Genomic DNA, 24,050 nt, shown 5'->3' with positions numbered 1-24,050 from the left:
GAGCTTCCGCTGAGCCCTTCCAGTTAAGTGAACTATGAATATACTGAAATATCCGTTTGGCCACGGGGTGAGGCATGGTTTTCTCCTCCCTAACTCCCTAATTCTCCTCTCCCTCCAATAAACCTCCTGGAGACCAGTGCCCGGACAAGATCACCCCGCTGCAGCCCCCCTTCCTTCCACTCTTTGGAAGGAGGCCTCCCCGGGGGGCAAGGAAGGGACAGCGGCCCGAGCTGGGAGGGGCCTGCAGCCCAGGGCCAGCCCCAGGGCCTTAGGGGCCCCACCTTCCCCCGGTCCCCGCGGTGCCGGGAGCAGGCCGCTGCGGGGCGCTGCGGCCCCAGGTTAGGAGCCGAGGGCGGGGCGGGGCCAGGGCCGTGCGGGCTGCGGGCGCGGCGGGCTCGGCCACAGGTTACCTGCGGGAGCGGGGAGCGCAGCCTGGCGAGCGGGCGGCTGGAGGCGCGGCGCTGCGCGGCGCCGAGGCCCAGGGGCCGCCGGAGCCTGCGAGAACGCGTCCCCGTCGTCTCGCCTCGCCCCCCACCCTGTAGCCGGCCGCGGTCCCTGCGGCGCGGACGTCCGGCGCGCGCGAGAAAGGTATGGTGCGACCTCGCTCGGTTCTTTGGAGACCCCTTCATCTGAGGGCCGGCGCCCCCCACTCCCGGAGAACCTCCGAGCCGGGGAGGACGGTGTTGGAGGTGGGGGCGCTGCTCCCTCGCCCCCCCCCCCCCCTTGTCGGCGTCTGCCTGGGGAAGAGACCCAGAGGGAGCGCGTTGCCCCCTCTCCTGCGGCCTCCGGAAAGCCCGGACGGGAGGGGGTCTTCCTAGGACGCCTCCCTTACCGCTTTGCTTCACTCGCCTCCCCAGAGTAGAGAACTTTGGGTGGGGGCGGAGAACTTTGTCGTCTTTGCTTGTCCCCCTCCTCTTTCTCCAGTGAGCTCAGAGTTTGAAGAAAGTGGTGGTAGGGGGGTGGGGGTCACCGGCTTTTCTCCCGGATGCGGTGGCTGGCGGTCTGCGGGCGAAAAGGAGGGTCTCCTTTGGTCGCCTTACGCTCTCCGGGGTCCCCGGGCCTGCGGGCCGGCCTCGGAGGGACCGGGTTCGGCTTGCTCGCGCCAGCAGCCTTCTCCCCGCCCCCCCCCCCCCCCCCCCCACCTCCCGCCCCATCCCGCCCCATCCCCTTACCCCTTTGAGGACTGCAAGAGGCGCAGACCCGGGAGAATGGGAGCGAGATGCGCTCTGGCCGGAATTGAGCCCTGTGAAGAGTTAGCAGGTGGCATCTCCCAGGGCCGGGGCGGAGGAAGCGAGCACGTTGGTTTGAATTCGGACACCAGTTTGTCTTGGGGATTTAAGTGTAGTGCTTCCGGTATTTTGGGGAGCGGGAGGGGAAGTGTGGAGCATTATCTGTGACCTGAGAGGGGCTTGAATTTCATAAAGCTGGTCAAGAATGTTTTCCCGGCAGCACAGTGAGATGATTCAAGTAGTGCTGAGATCTGCTTTGGGGTTATGACACTGTGTTGATTCCACCACTTGTTAAGTTTGTGACTGGAAGACCCATTTCTTTCTACTTTTTCTCTTTCTTTCTTTTGGAAAACCCATTTCTTTTTACCTTTTTCCTTCCTTCCTTCCTTCCTTCCTTCCTTCCTTCCTTCCTTCCTTCTCCCTCCCTTTTTCTTTTTTTCTTTTAAGGCTTGTCAAATGAATCAGTGGGAGTGGAGAAGGAACAAAGACATCTGTAACAGGCTGTGATCAATTCATTGTAAACATCACTGCGCTTGGACCAGCCTGGGAAACCTGCTTTGTGAAACTTAGTTTGTTTTTTGTTTTTTTTTTTAATTTTTTTCAACGTTTTTATTTATTTATTTATTTATTTATTTATTTATTTATTTATTTATGGGACAGAGAGAGACAGAGCATGAACGGGGGAGGGGCAGAGAGAGAGGGAGACACAGAATCGGAAACAGGCTCCAGGCTCTGAGCCATCAGCCCAGAGCCCGACGCGGGGCTCGAACCCACGGACCGCGAGATCGTGACCTGGCTGAAGTCGGACGCTTAACCGACTGCGCCACCCAGGCGCCCCTGAAACTTCGTTTTTAAAACTGTAAATTTGGTGTATTATACATAACTGGGTATGTTTCATAAATGAAATGATGCCAGTAAAATGCTTGGCATAGTGCTCTTGAACGTTAGGGATCCTTTTTGTGAACCTGTTGGATGATGATATCCATTCGTGTTTACAGTAATGCCTATCAGGCCAAAGTAAGTGGAAAGAACTTGGCAATGAAGACAGATACACCTGGGTCCACGGCAGGGCCACAAGTGTATCTCTGAGGTGATATTTCCTATTCCTAAAATAGCAATGGCAATCTTTTGTTCTTGCATATAGCAGGTGCAACCATATATGTTTAACTTCCTTTTGCCATCCCTAGCAGGTGCTTAGCATATGGCAAATGAATTATTTTTTAAAAATTAGGGATGTAAATGAAAATTGGAAGAGTTTTCTGTCCTCTAGGTCATAAGTGGGGAGGGGAGAGCTGGACAGGCTAAAGAAGAATAAGAGACCATAACACAACTAGCTGCACGTTGTTGGACAGTGTAAATCAAGGGTGATAAAGATGGGACACCTAGCCAGCTCAGTCAGTGGAGCATGTGACTCTTGATTTCAGGGTTGTGAGTTCCATCCCTACGCTGGGCAAAGATTACTTGAATGAAAACTTTAAATATATATTTTTAAATGTTTATTTATATTTGAGAGAGAGAGAGCATATAAGAGCAGGGGAGGGGCAGAGAGAGAGGGGGACAGAGGATCTGAAGTGAGCTCTGTGCTGATAGCAGAGAGCTGGATGTGGGGCTTGAACTCACGAACCGTGAGATCATGACCTGGTGGAAGTCAGATGCTTAAACGCCTGAGCCACCCAGGCATCCCTAAATATTAAAAAAAGAGAGAAATGCTCACCTGTTAACTCCTTGTTTTTACCAAAAACGTACCTTAACTTCCCACTTCAACCTGTCAGCCTCTCCAGAGCCCTCCCGCTAAGCATTTATTCCAAGTAAAGGCTGATGGCTAAGTGATCCAGCTCAACTTAGAGACAAGGCATACTTTCAACTCTGGAGGTCCTCCCACATAGAATTTCTGGTGCACCTTACCCTTACTGTAAAATATACCTGCACAAAATATCAAACTATGCTTTAAATTTAAAGAATAAGAATAGCACCCACAGACCCCAAAGTACTCATCACTCAGCTGAAGAAATAGAGCATCCCCGAACCTTGGAGTCCTCCACCCCTACCCCCACCACACTCTAGTACCCCTCCCATGGCATTCCACCTCTCCTCCCTGCAAGGAACCATTAGTCGGGATTTTGTGTTAATTTTTTCCTATCTTTGCACACATCATATGCTATGTAAAAAGCTCTGTGAAAGGAAAGTTTCCAAACAAGCATTTCCACAATAACCTGGAGCATTCTTATTGAACTTAAAAGCAGGATATTGACAGTAGGATGCAAACCACAAAAAAGGTGACAATCTCAAAGTACTGGAATGGGGCAGTCTGTCTTTTAAGGTTTTCCTCAGGTTTTCTTGGCACAGCCTCCATGGGTGTGTTCTGTCTGTGCAGGGGAGGCCCTGTCTCTTCCAACATAGCCTAGAGGCTATAATTTTTAAAAGCTTTGCTTGAGTCGCTAAGAATTAGAAAAATAGTAATTTGTGTGCATGTGTTTTAGACGTTTTTTTTTTTTTAAATACAAATTATCCCAGGAAACATTTTGTGAGATTTGAAGGATTAAACTGACTGAGAGCAACCTTTAAAAATGGTTTTAACCCAAATTCTCCCTTTCCTGGTTATTATGCTTGTGTTATGGACTTTTGTCTTAAGTTATTTTCTCGGGATCACGCAGCTCTGTGTCAGCTCAGGAGAATCTTACACAACTCTATCACTTCTTGGTTAAGGCGAAAGATTCCTAAACTTGGTTCATGGCTCCCTTAGTATCTTAGTAATTTTTTCACAGTGCCCCTCGTTGTAAGTAGTTAGTCATAGTTATGTTCAAGCAACGTAGTAAGTATTTATGTCCTAACAACATAGAAGCTATTTTTTTTAAGTTTGAGAGTGAGAGAGAGCAGGAGAGGGACAGAGAGAGCAGGAGAGAGAGAGAATCACAGACTCCACACTGCCAGTCCAGAGCCCCATGTGCACTCGAACTCATGAACCATGAGTGAGATCATGACCTGAGCTGAAAACCAGAGTCAGACACTTAAACTACTGAGCCACCTATATGCCTCCATAGAAGGTATTTTTAAAAAATAATACAAATAAACTGAGAAAAATTATTGTTTTTTTATGTTTATTTTTTGTTTTTGAGAGAAAGAGAGAGAGAGAGCATGTGTGAGAGCAGGGGAGGTGCAGAGAGAGAGACAGGGGACAGAGGGCCCAAAGCGGGGTCCGTGCTGATAGTGGAGGGCCCGATGCAAGGCTTGAACCACGAACCGTGAGATCATGACCTGAGCCAAAGTCACATGGCCAACCAACTGAGCCCCCCAGGTACCCCTAGAAAAAATCTTGTTCTATCATTCTTAAATAACCACAGTTACAAGCAGGATGTGTGTGCCTGTACTAATTCTTAAAGCTTGGGATCAGATTGGATATCACCACTCTCATTTCCTGTTCCACATAAACTTTTCTGCAGCACTCACTTTTTATCACAGCATCCACTGAAAACACAGGTTTTGCAAAGATGTGTATGATGTCATTGATAGGAATATAACGTGATCTAACGTTGAAACTTTGAATTCTGGTTTATAGGTTCTGCGGTGTCCAATATGTTGAATATACCAGGTTTCCCTTGAAACTTTCAAATATCCTAAATTGCCCTTGTGAATTTTCTACAGTATCCAGAGTGTCTTGGTGCTCAGTTTGGGAATTGATGGCCTGGGGTAAAATCCTCTTCTGGGAGAGAGCAGTTATTAAAGGAGAGGTCCACTTGAAGTAGCCCCAGGTTAAGTTTCTATGTGGAGTGGGCTAAATCTTGGATTCTCATCTACATAAAATGGAATGTCTAAAGCCTGCCCCATTGGGTTGTTGAGAGGATTAAACTAGATAATGTACAGAGAAGCATCTCTAAAGGACCTGGAATACACTAGTCTCAAGAAATGGTAGCTGTTTTATGATTGTTTAATAGTACTCAATAGTCCAGTAATTGGTAAATATATCATAGTCCCTATTTAAGAACAGCCAGTGCTTGAAATCTCAATGCTAGCAAATAAATTATGAACTAGTTGGTTCACAATATAAAGTGACTTACCATTTTCAAACAGCAAACTCTGGTGTCCCATTGTGGTACATTTTGACTCTGCACACCATCTTTGAAATACTCATTTTAAATGCTCATTTGCCAACATGTGCCCAGGTTTGAGGAGGAGGTCATAACTGAATGGAGGGAGAAGGCCTGAGCTTGGACAAGTAGACTTTTTATTTCAGGAGGAAGGGACTTTGTCTTGGTTTGTAGGGGCCCAGGGCAGGCTGCCCCCAAATGTGCCAATTTGGCATAAAGATTATTTAGAGTTAGGAGAGTTGTTTGAATGTCTACCTCTGGATTTCAGCTCAAGTCATGATCCCAGGGCTGTGGGACTGAGCCCTGTGTCAGGCTTCATGCTCAAGGTGGAGCCTCCTTGAGATTCTCTCTCTCTCTCTCTCTCTCTCTCTCTCTCTCTCTCTCTCTCTCTCCCTCTCTGCCCCTCTCCCTAACTCTCTCTCTCTAAAGTAAATAAAATGAAAAAAGAACCCCCCCCCCATTATTTAGAGTTAAAAGTAATAGAAACCCAGTAGATATAGGAAAGGCACTCTGCCTCCCCATAACTGCCTAAATTTACATTGGAAAGGAGAACGTGTAACAGGAAGAAAGTGTTACCAGAGGCCCCTCTTACTAAGGAACTCATCTGCATAATAAAACATTTTTGTTTTTTCCAAACATCTTCTTTCACTTTCTTGTTAATGAATTTTCTCCACTTTGTGTCCTCAAGCCCCTACCTTTTCCCTTAGCTCCTCTATAAGCTTCATGTTGCCTCCTTATCTTTGGAATCTCACGTCTGTGTGGATTCTCCATTGGTACGCCTATTAAATTTGATTTTCTCCTGTTAACCTGTCTCATGTCAATTTGATTCTAAGTGCAGCTAGAAGGACCATAGGGCAGAGGAAGGTCTTTCTCCCCTACAGGTTACAGACCTGAACATGTTTCATGTAGGGTTTAATTTTTGCATATACTTACAGCACAGAGAGGCAGACAGTCTTTTCAGATGAAATAGTTTTATTAAACTGATTAGCATTACATGATAATTCCTATCAATAAGTGGTATTTACTAATCCTCCAAGAAAGGCTGACCTGAATAAAGAGGTCGGGATGCCTGTGTGGCTCAGCCAGTTGAGCGTCTCACTTTTCATTTCAGCTCAGGTTATGATCCTAGGGTTGTGGAATCGAGACCCACGTCAGGCTCTGCACTGAGCGTGGAGTCTGCTTAAGATTCTCTCTCTCTCTCTCTCTCTCTCTCTCTCTCTCTCTCTCTCTCTCTCCTCCCCCCTCTCTCTTCAACATGTTCTCTCTCTCAAAAAAAAAAAAAAAAGATTTAAAAAAAGATGTCATAGATGGCTGTCATGATGTCTTTTAGGAAACACAGACGTTTATTCCCTTGTCCTGTTCATTTTCCAGACCCCAACCCTAAGCTAGAACTTGGTGATACTTTGACAGTTTGTGACAATACATTCAATAGTGATATTTGCCTAGTGTAGTTGTTGATTTTTATTATTGCTTTCTTTGGTCATTTATCGTTAGGGAGTTTATACAGAACCATAGGTGATGATGATGCTTCCAAGTTGACTTAAATATTACTGGATACAATTTTATTTGTGTTTGTTCCTAGTTTTTTTTTTTTTTTTTTTCTTTTCTAAAGTATGCTCTATACCCAACATGGGGCTTGAACTCAGGACCCCGAGATCAAGAGTTGCATTCTCTACCAACTGAGCCAGCCAGGCATCTCTGGTTCCTAATGTTGAGAGTTTTAAATTTCTTTGTAAAATTTGGGGACATATGTGTGTGGGAGAAGCTATTTTGATTCTTCTTAACTAATTGTTCTCTTTTTTCATTTGATGCCCATGTAATAAATTGTCAACATTATTTTCATTTAACATTGAATTTCTCTTTAAAAAAAAATAAGAATTTCAAATCTTTCCCTGCATTAGACTGGTTATATTTAATATTCCAAATCTTAAGATTTCAGGGTACAAAGTAGAAAACTACATTATAGATAATAAAATGTTGGTTAGAATGGTTTTTCCTTTTGTTATGTGTTACTCTTTTACTTAAAATTGAGGGGTGCCTGGCGGCTCATTGTGCAGAGCATGTGACCCTCTAAAAACTTTGTCTATCTATCTATCTATCTATCTATCTATCTATCTATCTATCTATCTATTTAGAGCTTAAGTAGGGGAGAAGAATAAAGGGGGAGGGAGTGATACAGAGAGAATCTTAAGTAGGCTTCACAACATGGGGCGCAACCTGAGCTTTAACCAACTGTGCGATCCAAGCATCCTGAGCATGTGACTCTTGATCTTAGGGTTGTGAGTTCAAGCCCCACATTTGGTGTAGAGATTACTTTAAAAAAATTAAGGGCGCCTGGGTGACTCAATCAGTTGAGCGTCCGACTTCGGCTCAGGTTATGATCTCAGGGTCTGTCGGTTTGAGTCCCGTGTCAGGTTCTGTGCTGACAGCTCAGAGCCTGGAACTGCTTCGGATTCAGTGTCTCCCTCTCTCTCTGCCTCTCCCCTGCTTACATTATGTCTCTCTCTCTCAAAAATAGACATTTAAAAAATTAAAATAGAAAGTCAGAAAGTTTGAGCATCTATTTAACTATTAGAATTCGATGTACTAGGTACAAAGTACTTTGGGAAATACTTGACTCAGTATTTTCATGAAAAACTAGGAAAGGGCAAACAAAGATTAAAACATTGTATTTAAATTTGGGAGCTTATTGGTAGCTGTATGGACTTAATTCTTGTATCACTGATTTGTTCTTGGTATAAGAATGGAGATTATGGGAAATATTTCTACCTGTGATGGTAAAAAGACGTCCTTTAAAAAAAGTGAATTTAATGAACCCATCAGTAAATAATAACCAATAATGGAGAATTAGCCCGAAGTAAACCTATCTTAATAGCTAAACAGGAATGAGCAAGGACTTTTTTTTTTAATATCACAGTTTTTAAAATGTTTATTTTTGAGAGAGAGAGAGCAAGCAGGGGAAGGGCAGAGGGAGAGGGAGAGGGAGACAGAATCTGAAGCAGGCTCCAGCAGCATAAAGCCCAATTGGAGGGCTCGAACCCATGGACTGTGAGATCATGACCTGAGCTGAAGTCTGGCGCTCAACCAGCTGAGCCACCCAGGCGCCCTTGTCTTTGTTTTTATAAAGGACATATGCTTGAATAAATTTTTTTAAGATGAATAGATACAATAGACTAGAATAAGGTTGATTTTTCTTACATACATTAAGTGGATGAAAGATGAGTATAGAACTTAGTTCTCTTGTGGTGGTGACATTTGCCACATTAGCTTTAGGAATCTTCTCTCCTATCTGGCTGGGTTGGGTGAGGCAGTGGGAGATGGTGGACCAAATCCTGGGGGCTTGGGGAAGATGAAAGGACATTGATGGACATCAAGACACTTGGTATAATTCTGGCCACCAGGTCACTGTGGAGCTCTAGACACTCTGAATTTCTTAGAGCCTCAATTTTTTCTTCCCTAAATAAGGGGACTAGACCAAAATAGTTCTTTTAAAAATGCATAGTTCAGGGGTGCCTGGGTGGCTCAGTTGGTTAAGCATCCGACTCTTGATTTTGGCTCAGGTCATGGTGTCATGATTTGTGGGTTGAGCCCTGCTTTGGGGCTCTCCACTGACAGTGTGGAGCCTTCTTGGAATTCTCTCTCTCCCTCTCTACCCCTCCCCTGCTCTCTCATTTTCTCTCTCTCTCTCAAAAATAAATAAACTTCTTTTTTTGAGTTGCATTGTGAATATTTATTTAATTTTAAAAGAAACTGTTCAGCCTTTCCCCAAAATGATTGTACTATACTTCATTCCACTTGGCAATACCTGAGTGTTCCCATTGTTGTAGGTCCTCATCACCTTTTTAGTACTGTCAGGTTTTTATTGTGGTTTTATCTGTAATAGGTATGTAATGATACGTTATTTTAGTTTTTTTCTTAATTTTTATTTATTTTTAAAATTTATATCCAAGTTAGTTATCATATAGTGCAACAGTGATTTCAGGAGTAGATTCCTTAATGCCCCTTACCCATTTAGCCCATTCCCCCCTCCCACAACCCCTCCTGTAACCCTCAGTGTGTTCTCCATATTTATGAGTCTCTTCTGTTTTATCCCCCTCCCTGTTTTTATATTATTTTTGTTTCCCTTCCCTTATGTTCATCTGTTTTATATCTTAAAGTCATCATATGAGTTAAGTCATATGATTTTTGTCTTTCTCTGACTGACTAATCTCACTTAGCATAATACCCTCTAGTTCCATCCACGTAGTTGCAAATGGCAAGATTTCATTCTTTTTGATTGCCGAGCAATACTCCATTGTGTGTGTGTGTGTGTGTGTGTGTGTGTACACACCACATCTTCTTTATCCATTCATCCATCGATGGACATTTGGGCTCTTTCCATACTTTGGCTATTGTTGATAGTGCCGCTGTAAACATTGGGGTTCATTTGCCCCTTTGAAACAGCACACCTGTATCCCTTGGATAAATACCTAGTAGTTCAATTGCTGGGTTGTAGGGTAGTTCTATTTTTAGTGTTTTGAGGAACCTCCATACTGTTTTCCAGAGTGGCTGCACCAGCTTGCATTCCCACCAACAATGTAAAAGAGATCCTCTTTCCCCACATCCTCGCCAACATCTGTTGTTGCCTGAGTTGTTAATGTTAGCCATTCGGACAGGTGTGAGGTGGTATCTCACTGTGGTTTTGATTTGCATTTCCCTGATGATGAGTGATGTTGAGCATTTTTTCATGTGTCGGTTGGCCATCTGGATGTCTTCTTTGGAGAAGTATCTATTCATGTCTTTGCCCATTTCTTCACTGGATTATTTGTTTTTTGCGTGTTCAGTTTGGTAAGTTCTTTATAGATTTGGGATACTAACCCTTTATCTGCTATGTCATTTGCAAATATCTTCTCCCATTCTGTCGGTTGCCTTTGAGTTTTGCTGATTGTTTCCTTTGCTGTGCAGAAGCTTTCTATTTTGATGAGGTCCTAATACTTATTTTTGCTTTTGTTTCCCTTGCCTTCGGAGACGTGTTGAGTAAGAAGTTCCTGTGGCCAAGGTCAAGGAGGTTTTTGCCTGCTTTCTCCTCGAGGATTTTGATGGCTTCCTGTCTTAGATTGAAGTCTTTCATCCATTTTGAGTTTATTTTTGTGTATGGTGTAAAAAAGTGGTCCTGGGCGCCTGGGTGGCGCAGTCGGTTAAGCGTCCGACTTCAGCCAGGTCACGATCTCGCGGTCCGTGAGTTCGAGCCCCGCGTCAGGCTCTGGGCTGATGGCTCGGAGCCTGGAGCCTGTTTCCGATTCTGTGTCTCCCTCTCTCTCTGCCCCTTCCCCGTTCATGCTCTGTCTCTCTCTGTCCCCAAAATAAATAAAAAACGTTGAAAAAAAAATTTTTAAAAAAAGTGGTCCAGGTTCATTCTTCTGCATGTCGCTGTCCAGTTTTCCCAGCACCACTTGCTGAGGAGACTGTCTTTATTCCACTGGATATTCTTTCCTGCTTTGTCAAAGATTAGTTGGCCACCGTTTGTGGGTCCATTTCTGGGTTCCCTATTCTGTTCCATTGATCTGAGTGTCTGTTTTTGTGCTAGTACCATACTGTCTTGATGATTACAGCCTTGTAATACAGCTTGAAGTCTGAAAAATAAACTTAAAAAAAATTTTTTTTAAATGCAGTTTTTTGAAATTATACATATTCAAAGTGGCACCATTTTGTTTCCCCATAATTCTAGTGATAGGTGTCTTCAGGTCTACCTGATGATCTGTGGAACAAAAGGAACCAATGAGGTTGTTAACTTGATGTAACTCTTGATGTAACTGTGTCTCTTTCACAAAAATAAACATTAAAAAAATATTTATAAAAAAATTATTCAGTTTCTTTTTTTCTGCATTTTATTGTGCCTCTAGTAAAGTCCCATGGGAATCTGATATACAAGGAAATTTCTTCTAGATAGTGACTTTTAGAAGTATTGGGGATTTCCCCCCTGCATTTTTATGGGAACTGTAAAGACTCCTTGTGATGAACACATATTACATTTAATCAGAAAAATAGATAAGTCAGGTAAAAAGCTTTAAAAATTACACAATAAAATTCAATATTAATCAAATTAGTATTAAAAAAATACTTTGTTCCCATAGTGGGACTGTTTGGATGTTCTAGTAACTAAAATATGTATTTAAGAAGAAGTGAAATTGTGATGACATGGCATGAAATTGTGATGACATGAAATTGTGATAACCTATTTTATCATGCTTATATGCTAGTGATTTTTTTAAGAATCTTTTTTTTTTAATTAGAAAAATTTTTTTAAATGTTTATTTATTTTTGAGAGAAAGACAGAGTGCAAGCAGGGGAGAGGCAGAGAGAGAGGGAGACACAGAATCTGAAGCAGGCTCCAGGCTCTGAGCTGTCAGCAAGGAGCCCGCATCAGGGCTCGAACCCACGAACTCAAGATCATGACCAGACCCAAAGTCAGCCGCTTAACCGACCGAGCCACCCAGAAGCCCGTGATTTTTTTTTTCTTTTTTTTAGGGTAAGTTCTGTGTCCAAGGTGGGCCTTGAAGTCACAACCCTGAGACAAAAAGTTGTATGTTCTTCTGACTGAGCCAGCCAGCCCCGCCCCCCCAATCGTGACAGTGATTTGAATTTATTATTAAGGTTAAAAAATAAACCAAACTATGAGCAATCAACTTGGAAAATTTCAGTTCAGGTTTTTCACAAAACAAAATTATTATTTCCTTTTCTCTGGCAGGGAGAACATGTCTTTTGCCAGTTTTAAAACTTATTTTTTAGCTAGAAAATGCCAAATTAACTATATATCCCAGCATGAAATTCTGAATTCAACCCAACTTAGGTAAAATGCTGAGATGCATTGCATTTTATATTTTATTTATATTTTAGTTGTAGTTATATTTTATATTATTCCATAGTTGGTATAAAATATGCAAGTACTGGAGAGCAGGTTTCCTGAGTGGGTATTTATGGATGCATTTGAGTTTCCTAGATATCTGCTGTGTTTAGAGCCACCAATAGTTAAGAGCCATGGACTTCACTGCTGATCTTACTGAGTTTGATGCCTGGCTTGCCATCTATTGGTTGCAAAAATTTTGACAATTTACTTAACCTCTTTATGGCTCAGTTTCTTCAACTATAAAATGAGGATTTGAAATAGTTTCAAACCTTTATGGTGGTGGTGGTCACATGAATCTACATATGTGATAAAATTCATGGAACTACACACACATACACACCCACAGAGAGTGCATGGAAAAAGTGAAATTCACATAAGGTCTAAAGTTTCATTAATAGAATTATACCAATCCAGTTTCCCTGTTTTGATAATTGTATTGTGTATGTAAGATCATCATTGGCGGGTAGGGTACACAGGAACTCTGTAATTTTTTTTATTGTGGTAAAATATACATAATATAAAATTTACCACTTTAATAATTTTTGAAGAGTAACCTCTACCCCCAACATGGGGCTTGAACTCACAACCCTGAGATCAAGAGTCACATGCTCTACCAACTGAGCCAGCCAGGCAGCCCATCCATTTTCATAATTTTTAAGTATGCTGTTCAGTGACATTAATTACAGTCATGATGTTGTACAACCATCACCACTATTAATTTCCAGAACTTTTTCATCATCCCAATCTGAAACTCTGGATACATTAGACAATAATTCTTCATTCTCCTTCTCCCTGCCATGCCCCAGACCCTGGTAACCTCTGTTCTACTTTCTGTCTCTATGAATTTCATTACCCTAGATAACTTATATTATAAGTGCAGTCATACAATATTTTTCCTTTTTTGGTTGGCTTATTTCACCTTTCTTAATATCTTTGAGGTTTGTGTATTATTTTTGCAACTTTTATATGAGGCCAATATTATATCAAAATAAAGTTTACAAAAAAAAAATTCCATTGATGGTATCCCACTGCTGGACTGTACCAAGGCACTGAGGTTAGGGACAGTGCGAGATTGCCAGAAAAGCTGAGGAGTGACATTGCCTTTCTTTTCTTTCTCCTCCCATCCCTAGTCATAGGGAAAAAAGATGTAAGTAATAGCAGTGTTTCTCTTGTATAGTGAAGTGTATATTATTTACTAGTGAGTTCTTTTTTTTTTTTTTAGTTTATTTGAGAGAGAGAGAGAGAGAGAGAGAGAGAGAGAGAGAGAGAGATTGATTGATTCTGGGAGGGGCAGAGAGAGAGAGAGAGAATTCCAAGCAGGCTCCACAACCCCAGGGCAGAGCCTGACATGGGGCTTGAACTAATGAACCGTGAGATCATGACCTGTGCCTAAATCAAGAGTCAGACACTCAACTGACTGAGCCCCCCAGGGGGCCCTATTAGTGAGTTCTTATACCAACCTGAGGGGCAGCTATTAAACCTGCCTTAAAAATAGGAATCCTTAACCTGGAAGTTCATCCATGGGCTACAGATGCCCTGAGCTCCCTGAATTTATGTATAAATATATACATAAATGTTCATATGTATATTTGAGTAGAAAGAAGTTCCAGGGTTTCATCAAGATTCTCAAATGGTTCTCTAATCCCCAAATGGTTAATAAGCAGTACAAGAAAATATTGTTTGCAGAGAGATGCCTACCCGATAATAGGCTCTTTCACTTGGGTATCTTAGCCCCTTTCAGTTCTCTGGTGTATCTTTCCCCCAGGGGGTTTCTTTCAGTGCAAACCTGGGATAAGCCTCAACAGTTCTTTACCCTTAGGGCCTCTGGTCATTCATGTGTGTCCTACAAATTTCAGGATCCATTCCTCAAGGGCTAGAGCTGCCCCAGGATGAACTATTTTGGAGTCCCCAGTAGACAAGTGGAACTAAAGTCTTGTGCAGAACTTAGCCTCACAACCTCTCTCCCTCTCCACCTTCCTCAGGCTCCAGAAAAGAGGAAGGAATTACTCATGAAGTGGTACCAAATGATTAAAGTTCAGTAAATTCTGCCTTGGGGAATGCAAATTTAATTTTAAGATTGCCTTCACTTTCTGTTATAAATGTATTATAAATATACAATAATTTATCTTGTGTAGTAATCCAGTGATCTAGGTAGCTAATGCATTGACATATCACTATAAAAGATGTTGAATATTAGAATATATTCAGATTGGTTTGTAGCTCATATGAATAGATTGCATAAATAGTACAAATTATAATTTTCAAGTTTTTCTTATACATACGACTCCTCAGTATTTGAATTTATCTCAGAAACCCTTCAATAAATCATGTTTATTGACTCTTTTATCCAACTCATATATGTTCTGTTAAGGTAGACTAAGTGCTATAAGAAGTAACCATCTCAAATGTCAGTGGCTTGATCCTGTAAAAGCTTATTTCTAGCTCATACAAGGTCCAAATCTGTTGTTCGTGGTTGGGCAGTTCTCTTGGTGAGCTGTCCTTCATGAGACTCAGGGATAAAGGCTTCTTCCATCTTCCAATGCCACCATCTTCAGCACGTGGTCTCCAGTGTCACTGTAAGGGGGAACAGAGTATGGAAAGGCATACTAGATGAACTACTTTCACCAGCAAGTGAAACACATCACTTCTACTCACATCCCAGTGGCCAGAGGGAGTCACACAGCCCCACCTAGATTTAAAGAAGCTGGGAAATACACTCCCTGGCTGGGCAATTATTTCTGAGCAATAATTATTTACTTTGAAAGGGGAATGGAACTCTTTGGTGGATAAGTAGCCATCTTGTCTATAAATATGCTAGTCTCTTTACTGGGAAGTTAGGTGTAACTGCCTTCATATGATTTATTTCTCACTTTCCAAATATCTGTATATACGTAGTATGTCTTTATAGTGTAACGTATGGATGAGACCTCCATACAGGAAGCAGTTGTATCGTAATTGCCATGTAAATAAATAAAATGGGATTAAGCCATCTAGGTTCATAAATTTATTAGGGAACAAAGCGTATTTGATTTATTCAGAGTCATCCAGCTATGTAGAGAACTGTGCATTTGAGAAAGGTGGAACAGAGGGAGATTAGCAAAGAACAAGAATATGCATGTTTTATTGGCTTCATGAATGTTATCGTAACAGTTTAAAACTACTTCAAGCTGCTGGCAATAAAGTGTGAAACTCTTTTCCTCTTTAAAAAAAAAGGCTGTCTTTGCTATGGAATGTATTACACAATCACAAGTGTATGTATCACTTTTACTTATTTGCTATTAAGGGAAACTAAAGTTGTAAGATTTGGACCTATTTGTCTTACTTGCTTGAAGTAAATTTGTGCCTAGGAGGACACCATTTGGCCATGTCCAGCATCCGACCACTGCAAATGGAACATATTGAGGGATTAATACAAGGCTATAGGAAAGATCTCAGTACCCAGTTGGAGTCATGGAGAAAATGGTCCACAACTTTAGTGGTATACACTAACTATAGTAATGATTCACTTACACATTATTAACTGAGATTGGACCATTCTACCTGAGGAAGTGGTCCACATGATTAATATTTACCATCTTTTAAGTCCTAGTTCTTTTTTTTTTAATGTTTATTTATTTTTGACAGAGAGAGAGACAGAGACAGAGACAGAGCATGAACGGGGGAGGGGCAGAGAGAGAGGGAGACACAGAATGGGAAGCAGGCTCCAGGCTCCAAGCTGTCGGCACAGAGCCCGATGCAGGTCTCGAACTCACAGACCGCGAGATCATGACCTGAGCTGAAGTCAGACGCTCAATCAACTGAGCCATCCAGGTGCCCCAAGTCCTAGTTCTTTTCAAGTTGTATTTCATGGTACCCATGTTGGAATTAAAGGTGCACCAAACCCAAGGTCAGCAAATTATAGCCATGGACCAAATGCAGCCCACTGCCTGTTCTTGTAAAGTTTTAGAAGAACACAGCCAAACTCATTCACTTATATACTACCTGTGGCTGCATTCACACTACGCTGACAGTAGTTATCACAGAGACCATATGGTCCTCAACACCTAATATATTTACTGTCTATTCCTTTACAGGAAAAGTTTGCTAACCCTTCACTAAAGTTACTCTAACTTGTTTTGAAAGTTAATTCTGCTCCTGGTTAAATTTTACTTAATCTCTCTGGCCCATAGGGTTCTCACCATCACAGTGGGGATAATAAGACCTATCTAATACAGTAAAGAAAGGAGATTTTAAATTAAATGACCTGAGGCAAGTTACTAAATTTATCTTCTAGACAGGTATCTGCCTCCCTGTCTTCCAGTTAGCTTCCTTAGACCAATATTTTTCAAACCTATCTTGCTGAGAATCATCTGGGAAATCTATTAAAATTCAGAGATTCCTAGGGCACGTGGGTGGCTCAGTTGGTTAAGCATCATGGTCACGCAGTTCATGAGTTTGAGCCCCGCCTTGGGCCCTGTGCTGACAGCTCAGAGCCTGGAGCCTGCTTCAGATTCTGTGTCTCCCTCTCACTCTGCTCCAACCCCGCTCGCTCTCTGTCTCTGTCTCAAAAATAAATAAACATTAAAAAAATTTTAAAGTTTCAGAGATTCTTACCCTCACAGCTTACATGCTAACTTAGTAGGGCTGGGGAGGCGCACATTTAATGAGTACCCCAAATTCTCACACAAGTGGCCTGGACTTGATGGAACTCAGACCCTCGTGGCAACTTGTGTTTTTTGGTCCCTAGACATAGTTTTAGTTTCTCTGGCAGCTCTAAATATGCCTCTTGTCTCACCCAGCATAGAAGCCTTGCCTACTTGATGGGAGAGCTTGCAACCTAAAGGAGAATGCCCAGCGGGTGTTAATCCTCAGCATTCTGAACATGTGCTGAGAGACTCAGCCAGTGGGTTTATCCTATAAATCAAATCATTCACTGCCTGACCTCACCTATAGAGCCATCTGCTGCTTTGCTTCTAAATAGAAATAATGGTAAGAAAGTTGGCACTGGGGCTTTAGCGAATGTGACTAGTTTACACTGGAGCTCAAGTATGCTTCTTGATGCTAAGAGATAACAAATCAAAGCTAAAATTAGCATTATGGCCCTGGGTTAGCTTTCTCTTTTTAAAATCAACGTAAAAGTTAATAGCAGAGGGAGTTACCCAGAGAGGAAGAACCTAAGTCCTGGTGCTTTATAGGCGCTTTAGGAACGGATGCTTATTTCATTGTTTATAATTCCCTTCATCTCCAGAATGTATTATCCTGGGTTAGGGGATACTTAATGAATGGCTTGCTCACTGAAGCCTTTGTTTCTCTCCATTTGCTATTCAAAAATTTAGTAAAGAGCTGCAGAACCAGTCGTGAATAACCGCAAAATCTGGCACCTTGGGGTTTTTATACAATATAAAAAAAAGTAAGACCCCTCCCCCCCCCAACTCCTCCAGACCAAAAAACAAAACAAAACAAATAAATGAAAACTTGAGGGAAGAGCCAAAGAACTTCACACCTTCAGTACTTGATATGAATGGAGCCATGTTGCTGCCATTCACAAGCACTGCTTTAAAATGAATAGTCAGGTACCTTTAAACATTTCCCATTTTTGCTATCCAGCTGAAATAAAATATGGATGCTTGATTGGGTGTAAGCCAGGGTATTTTGTACTTTGAAATGTAAGTAAAGTGAACACTTTATCATCCAATGAAGGATTTACAGCTAATTAGGTATCTTCCTGCTGAGAGACATCTAGGGAAATTGATTTCAAAGACGTGCTAATAGGGATTTTTAAAATCCTATGTAAGATTATTAAAGGATTCCTTTAAATAATGAGTTCCCTTAGACCAAGGATATTGATATATGATTAGAATTACTAAAATTCAAAGTATACCCTCTGTTCAGGCCCATTCTTGCCAGGAGGTAGGAACACCACTGAGGAACCCATTCTCAAAAGGTTGTAAACTGAATAACCATCTTCTGTTGTTACTAAAATTATGGCTCTAGATCATTCCTGTCCCCCTTCCAAAAAATGTAACCGGTCTAATTTATCTCTAGATACCAGAGTTTCTTTTTGGTTACTAAAGCCTTAAAGAAAAGGCCATTTTGAAGAAGATACACCTTATGTCTTTAGCTAATATGACTGATAGAGTAAACTCTATTCCCAATGTGAGACTCAAACTCATGACGATGAGATCAAGAGTCACGTGTTCTCTACGGACCAAGCCAGTCAGGCACCTTGGAAGATAAAGCTTGTATCTTTAAAAGCTAATGATTATTTTGATATACCAAGAAACTATTTTCTTAATGCTTGGTGCATTTCCTTTTTTTTAACTCCTAAATTCACTAATTTATATCTTGGTATTTAAAATATTTATTTATTTTGAAAGAGAGAGGGAGAGCGAGAGCAGGGGCAGAGAGAGAGGGAGAGAGAGAGAATCCCAAGAGGCTCCACGGTGTCAGGGCAGAGCCCCCATGGGGCTCAAACTCACAAACCGTGAGATCACCACCTGAGTCAAAATCAATAGTCATATGCACAATAGACTGAGCCACCCAGGTCCCCCTTGCCTTAGTAGTTAAAGAGTCAGAAACACTAACGCTAATTGACTGGTTGTGTTAAAAGTGACCATGTTTTTTGTGCATCTAAATATAGAACATAAAATATTGTGTCAGATTTTGCCCCAGGACTTCTGTGCAGTTTCTTATTATTTCTTTCTGTCCCCAGCCTTTGGAATTCCCTTAATGTCAGGTACATTGACTGTAAAAGAATAAATCTTAAAGATTTTTAATATTTGCTCTGAATTTACTACCCAATTAAATTGGATGGAAGTCAACAACATCTCAGTTCTATAAAGTGTTCTTTTTTTATGTTAGCATGACATCATCGTCATTATTATCATTTAGTATTTTTTTTCTAAATTAAAAAATTTTTTTTGACATTTATTTATTTTTGAGGGACAGAGAAAGAGCACAAATGGGAGGGACAGAGAGAGAGAGAGACAGACAGACAGACAGACAGAATCTGAAGTAGGCTCCAGGCTCTGAGCTATCAGCACAGAGTCGGACGCGGGGCTTGAACCCACAAACTGTGAGATCATGACCCGAGGTGAAGTTGGACGCTTAACCAACTGAGGCACCCAGGCACCCCTCTTTTTTAAATTTTTAAAAAAGCTTTTATTTTTATGTGATCATCACACCCACATGTAGGCCTTGAACGTACAACCCCAAGAACAAGAGTTACATGCTCTATGGACTGAGCCAGCCAGGTGCCCCTTAAATTTTTAAACTGAAGTATAGTTGACATATATATGAGTTTCAGGTATACAACATAATGATTTGAAAATTCTGTACATTACGGGGCACCTGGGTGGCTCAGTCGGTTAAGCATCCAACTTTTTTTTTTTTTTAATTTTTTTTTTTCAACGTTTATTTATTTTTGGGACAGAGAGAGACAGAGCATGAACGGGGGAGGGGCAGAGAGAGAGGGAGACACAGAATCGGAAACAGGCTCCAGGCTCTGAGCCATCAGCCCAGAGCCCGACGTGGGGCTCGAACTCACGGACCGCGAGATCGTGACCTGGCTGAAGTCGGACGCTTAACCGACTGCGCCACCCAGGCGCCCCATAAGCATCCAACTTTTGATCTCAGCACAGATCTTGGTCTCAGGGTCATGAGTTCAAGCACTGTATGGGGCTCCACACTTGTCATGGAGCCTACTTAAAAAAAAAAAAAATCTGTGCATTACAAAAGGCCCACTATGGCAAATGTAGTTACCATTTGTTACCACACAAAGTTATTACAATATTATTGACTATATTCCCCATGCTTTACTTTTCATCCCTGTGACTAATTTGTTTTATAACTGGAAGCTTGTACCTCTTAATCCCTTTCACCCATTTTGCCTATCGCCCCCCCAACAGTTTTTTTCTCTGTATTTATGAGTCTGTTTCTGTTTTTTGTTTGCTTCTTTGTTCTAAGGCGGGCTTCTTGTTAGTATTAATTAAGGTTGTGTGTAAAATGAAAGGGAAATATACTCCCCACATCAGTCAGCAAATAGAAGCCATGTAATGCCTGATGGCTTCTGTATGAAAAAAGCAACATCAGAGGCTCCTAGGGTGTTTAAGTGAGGGGGAAAATGTTACATTACAGTACTAAATGTAGAAGGAAAGACCAAGTATGGATTATCACCTAACCACGTATCATAAATCCACTGCAGCATTGAATTTATTCAGCCCCACAGAATAAATGCCATTCATTAAATTTGAGTGTATGGTTGCCCTAAGATCAGGACGCAGACTGTTTTGAGGATGCTCGGCAAGCCTAATCTCTCCACCTGAAAAATAATTGAAGAAGCAGGTTTTAAGGTCAGAGACTCTTCTTTTGGCCTCCTTATTTATTTGTCTTTTTCTTTCTGGTTAGCATTAGGTAATGTATCTTAAAACCCCAGGCCCCCACATTCAAACCTGGCTGAATTACCTCGGTTGGAAGTGGACAATAAGGATGCCCTTTAGGGGATGTCTGTTTCACGGGAGACTGGCAGGCTTGAAAGAGAGGAGTGCACACCTGGCTGCCAGGAGGACCTGGGCTCTGGTTTCAGCTCTGACAGCAGCCTTTGTGCCCTCTGCCAAGTCACTTTCCTACTTCTGTGGCTTTGCGTTTCTTTTCTCTTAGAAAGGTGACCGTAGGCCTGATGTTTCCGATGGGTCCTCGTTTATGAGTCCCCTGCTCCCATGGATTTAAGTCACAGAAACATTTTTTTAGCTTAACAAATTGTTATAAGGAAAATACCCTTATAATTGGCACTGTGGTCAGGAAACAGAGCTCTGCCATCACCCCAGAAGCCTTTCCTTGTGTCAGATCTCAGTCGTGACCCTGTCCCTTTGTCCCTCCAGAGTGACTGCAGGCAGCCCTTGCATGGCATGGCATGGCGCTGTGGATCCGCAAGGATGATAGTGTGTGCCAGAGCCCTCACGGGCGATCTTAATAATCAGCGAGGGAAACTGCAGTTATCCTGGGACCTTTAGACATTTGGCTTCAACATTAAAAATGCTCTTACTGTCCGTTATAATTGTATAGAGAAATGAAAAAAAAACAGTAAAATTTAGTACACTGTAATTTAAAACGTTAGCAACATTGAGAGTTAAGCTTTTATTGCTTTGTAAAAACTTACCAAGAGTGGTTTGGCTTGCCTTTTTCTCCCCATCCTATAACTTGTGATACAAGTACCCTTCTGTGTCTTAAATGTTTTCATAGTCCTTTTGAAATTTGGATCCATTTCTGATATTTTATCCTTTGTGCTTTTATTTTCATTTTTTTATTAAAAAAATTTTTTTTTCAACATTTATTTCTTTTTGGGACAGAGAGAGAGCATGAACGGGGGAGGGGCAGAGAGAGAGGGAGACACAGAGTCGGAAACAGGCTCCAGGCTCTGAGCCATCAGCCCAGAGCCCGACGCGGGGCTCGAACTCACGGACCGTGAGATTGTGACCTGGCTGAAGTCGGACGCTTAACCGACTGCGCCACCCAGGCGCCCCTTATTTTTATTTTTTTAAAGGAGATAGAAAAAAATTTTTTTTAACGTTTATTCATTTTTGAGAGACTGAGAGAGACAGAGTGTGAGTGGGGGAGGGGCAGAGAGAGAGGGAGACACAGAATCCGAAGCAGGATCCAGGCTCTGAGCTGTCAGCACAGAGCCTGACATGTGGCTCGAACTCCCGAACCCCGAGATCATGACCTGAGCCGAAGTCAGATGCGAAACCAACTGATCCACCCAGGTGCCCCTAAAGGAGGTGGAAGTTTATTGAGTACACTGCAAAGGAGCAACAAGCAGGACAGCAGAGAGCCTGTCTGCCTATCTTTTGTGCTTTTATGCATGTATGTATGCTTATTTATTTATTTTGAGAGAAAATGAGAGAGAGCATATACACATGCATAGGGGAGGGACAGAGAGAGAGAGAGAGAGAGAGAGAGAGAGAGACCAGGGCAGGGGCAGAGAGGGAGGGAGAGAGAATCTCAAGCAGATTGCATGGTATCAGCACAGAGCCTGACACAGGGCTCAAACTCACGAACTGTGAGATCATGACCTGAGCTGAAATTAAGAGTCAGACCCTTAACCCACTGAGTCACCCAGGCACCCCTGTGTTGTTGTTGTTGCTGTTGTTGTCTTTTAATTAATTAATTTACTTTTTAAGTAAGTTCTATGCCCAATGTAGGGCTTGAGTTCACAGCTGTGACATCAGGAGTCACACGCTCTTCCGACTGAGCCAGCCAGGTGCCCTTAATGTGAAGTTTGTGCCAGCATCGTTTCTTTGGCCTTTTCATCTCAATCACTTTGCTCCTTTATGTTGATGAGCTGCCTTCATTAAGTTCCTCTGGCTGCACATTGAGAGTTGTCATGTGGTGTCAATGTCCACATTCCCTTGGTCAGCTATTGCTTCTGTAACTCCATTGCATTCCATTCAGATTGCACACCAGTGCTATCACTTCTCGTTTCTTTACGGTACTTTCTTTTTTGGCCAATTATTGCTGTCAGTTGTTCATTTTGGTAAAATATTGTGTGAGTTTATCAGTGGGTGACAAGGAGACAATACAAATACATGGTTTGCTGTCTGCATGTGAGCTGAGTAACAGATGAGGAGCGACCCATCACTGACAGACTTTGGGAGATGTGACATGATTCGTCACTGATCATGATGCACATTCTATTAATTAGTGATTTGTAGGCTGAAGAGCTATTAGTGAAGTTTGTATTTTATGCAATTTCTTGGTTAATACACTGTGGTGAGTGAGGTTTGGAGGAGTGGTGTAATTTAACTAAACTCTAGGAACTGAAATTGTGCATTTTAGAACCATGTAAAGTGAAGGCTGCATGTACTACTCTGTTATAGTAACCATTTACTTTTATTTACTTTTTTATAGTTCTGTTACCCACGTGTGCATCTTTAGAAACTATGGTTTAATGTTGTTCCTTAAATTGTTCTTATGTCTTCTCTCTCTGTAATCTATGCGTTTCTCTTCTGTATTAGTTTATTAGAGCTGCCATAACAAAGTACCACAGATGGGGTGACTTAAACAACAGAAACTATTCTCTCAGAGTTCTGGAGGCTGGAAGTTCCAGATCAAGGTGTTAGCAGATTTGGTTTTCCCTGAGGTCTCTCTCTTTGGCTTGTAGATGGTCACCTCCTCACTGTACCCTCATATGGTCTTTCCTCTGTGTGCATGCACTCCTAGTGTCTCTTTCACTTCTTATAACGATGCCAGTCCTATTGGATTAGCGCTTACCTTAATGGCTTCATTTTAACTTAATTTCCCCCTTAAAGACCCTGTCTCTAACTACAGTCCCATTCCTAGTACTGGGAGTTAGAGTTTCAACATATGAAACTATCCCTTTCTTTCCTTTACTACTTCTCTATTGAAATAGGTGGGCTGTTTGACCACTAATCACATAAAGCCTAAATTGTAGTTACATAAACTTTTCATTAAAGACTCAGGATCATTCATGAAGGACACTGTTAAAGATTAGGCCCCGATTATGTTGAGTAAAAATATGTTCCATTTGTAAGGCTGTATAGCAAATCACCCCAAAACTTGGCAGCTTGAAACAGCAATAATTACTTATTATCTCCCACAGCCTTTCAGTCAGGAGTTGGAGAGTGTCCCAGCTGAGAGGTTCTGACTCTCATCTCTCAAGTTTATTGTCATATACTAGCTGGGGCTACACTCATCTGAAAGCTTGACTGGGGCCAGATAATCCTCCTCTAAAATGGCTTATTCACATGGTTGTCATGTTGGTGATGGCTGCTGGTGGGAGGCCTCAGTAGCCTTCTACAGTGTTCTGATGGCATGACAGCTGACTTCCCCTGAGTGAGTAATCCAAGAGGCCAG

General features: G+C 42.0%; 1 protein-coding gene across 3 annotated transcripts in view; it reads left to right on the top strand.

Moving 5' to 3' along the window:
• The first annotated feature begins 366 nt into the window (after window positions 1–366).
• The window catches only part of ANKRD6 (ankyrin repeat domain 6), a 211,382-nt gene continuing 187,698 nt past the window's right edge, over window positions 367–24,050 (top strand). For all 3 annotated transcript variants that reach the window (XM_053222472.1, XM_027057254.2, XM_027057255.2), the window contains exon 1: window positions 367–588. The gene's annotated coding sequence lies outside the window, so the exon portion shown is untranslated. The remainder of the gene's footprint in view (window positions 589–24,050) is intronic.

The sequence above is a fragment of the Acinonyx jubatus genome, chromosome B2 (genome assembly GCF_027475565.1).
Source record: "Acinonyx jubatus isolate Ajub_Pintada_27869175 chromosome B2, VMU_Ajub_asm_v1.0, whole genome shotgun sequence".
Lineage (NCBI taxonomy): Eukaryota > Metazoa > Chordata > Mammalia > Carnivora > Felidae > Acinonyx > Acinonyx jubatus.
Note: the sequence above shows the minus strand (reverse complement) of the source record. Positions and strands in the feature narration are given on the sequence as shown.